Source organism: Silurus aristotelis, assembly GCF_946808225.1.
Source record: "Silurus aristotelis genome assembly, chromosome: 9".
Taxonomy (NCBI): Eukaryota; Metazoa; Chordata; class Actinopteri; order Siluriformes; family Siluridae; genus Silurus; species Silurus aristotelis.
The window spans coordinates 10,279,107-10,281,166 of NC_139582.1; the positions used below are offsets into that span (position 1 = coordinate 10,279,107).

At 37.4% G+C, this 2,060-nt stretch overlaps 1 long non-coding RNA gene across 1 annotated transcript in view; it reads right to left on the reverse strand.

Annotated features, from left to right (window-relative positions):
• LOC310731392 overlaps positions 1-1,659 on the reverse strand; it is a 2,252-nt gene extending 593 nt beyond the window's left edge. Inside the window, exons 1-3 of the long non-coding RNA XR_014535181.1 lie at positions 1,537-1,659; positions 987-1,052; positions 1-518 (exon numbers count right to left, since the gene is read on the reverse strand). The exon at positions 1-518 is cut by the window's left edge and continues 593 nt beyond it. This is a non-coding gene — a long non-coding RNA (uncharacterized lncRNA). The remainder of the gene's footprint in view (positions 519-986; positions 1,053-1,536) is intronic.
• Between the last annotated feature and the right edge of the window lie 401 nt (positions 1,660-2,060).

A 2,060-nucleotide genomic window follows, 5' to 3' on the forward strand; every position in this document is an offset into this window, starting at 1 on the left:
CAAAAATTTGTAGCACCTGTACAAAAGTATTGTTTTTTTTTTATACACTTTGGATCACAGTCATTAGATTTCAGACTCGTCAATGAATTACTATCTTACACAATATCTTAGCTATCTAGTCACAAGTACTGGTGAAAATTATTAACTAATTTGTCATTAGCAGTTATTAGTCTTAAAAAAAATAATGATGTTAAAACGTATTTAAAACCACAAATTACTAATAATTTCTTTTTAATTAGTTGTTTATTTATTTAAATTTTTTTTGTTGATTGATTTTGCTTCCTTTGACCTGAAAGTGACCTGTGAACAGGGGAAGGTGGCTGCAGTGGTAATGAAGTGTGCTCAGGGTTTCATTAGCAAACTTGCCCAATTCCATTAGAGCATACCTGCCATTCCTGCGGTGTGTTCATCTGCCAGAGACCACCGGCACAGAGGTCATCAGGGACTTCCGTTCCCAGGGGAAACCTGAGATGGTGTTGGACGTGAACTCGTCGGCGAGTTCATGCCATGGTCAGCAGCTAAACACAAACAATACTTCAGAAGTTGTGACTAAAAAGTCACAAAGATAACAGCAATTTCTCAATGATGATGTTGATGATGTTGCATGGGTTCCATCAGTTTAGATTCTGAAGGCATGGCTTATAGGATGTATATATATGTACAATGTGTATACATATACAAATTTAAACAACAGATTAAAAAAATCTAAACCAGCTGGATTGGGAAATGGAAATGTAAAATAGCAAGCAAGTGCACTAAGCATAAAAGCTCTGGCATGTTAAAGAATGGCTGTGTGAAAGCCTTGGAATCTTAAAATAGAAATATAGAGAATAAAATTGTTTCGAACAAATGGGAAACTTACAAATAATTTTAAGAAGTCAAAGCCTATTTTCCAGGTCAACTAATATTTTGTCACAAAAGATGACAGTTTGGTGAAGCATTTGACAAACAAGCCATCATGTATAGAATGAAAATGCATTGAGTACCATAATTGCATCATAGCATCCTGAATCAAGATCACAATGACTTGTACCAAAGAGTTGCTGATTCCCCTAGTGTGAAAAAAAAACATTTTGAGAAACAGTTAAAAAATTTGTGGATACAGGAAAAGATGTGTATAGATTTTTACTGAAGAAGAATAAACTCTAAGCTCTAATTAAATTTCATTATTACATATAAAATAAAATATGTACCCTGTATATTTGATAACAAATAATTTCATAGAAACAATTTTTCTATTTTCTTGTAGTCTCTGTACAACATATTTACTTCATTTGTACTACAAGTACATATGTACTTGTCATTTACAGATGCTAGTTATTTTCAGCTTCAAACGTACTCTCTGTTATGAAGGTGTGTGTGCGTGTGTGTGTTTGTGTGTGTGTGTGCGTGTGTGTGTGTGTGTGTGTGTGTGTGTGTACTAATGAGAAATTGAGTAGTAAAGGTTAATGTTGCAAAAAGTCATTTAATATTGTATTTATGTACTTTTAGGTCATTTTAATCTGAGCGGATTGCAGAGGTTAAACAAACACATGCCTATTGTACTCGCTCTGCTCTCCTGTTCCCCGGAGGCTCATATCTGGCCCTGGTGTGGTGCTGCTCAGCCAGGCTTGGCTCTCCGTCGTCGGTGTTGTGAGCCTCGTAATTGATGCCTTGCTCTGGGGATATATTTAATCACCACAACAAGGATCTCAGAAGAGGAAACAACCTTGTTAAGAAGCACTCGGCAGGCCGGCACGATGCTCTGGAATCAAAGCTTATGAAAACAAGAGGAGTTCCGTGTTGCACCTTGTTCTAAACTAACACACAATAACCCACTCATTACGGTCTCCGACACACACACACACACACACGCAAACACACACACACACGCGAATGTATCCAGGCCAAAAAATTCATTACTCTAGACCTTAACTGGCCACTTTTAGAGGCCTCTAATTATTGAAGCTTTAGATGTGGTCATGTCGGTAGAAGCAGTAAATCACAAAGAAGAAGAAGTACTGCCAGCCCTAGAGCTGCGGGAAAACTGGAAACAAATGAGTGGCCCTCCCCTCCCTTCC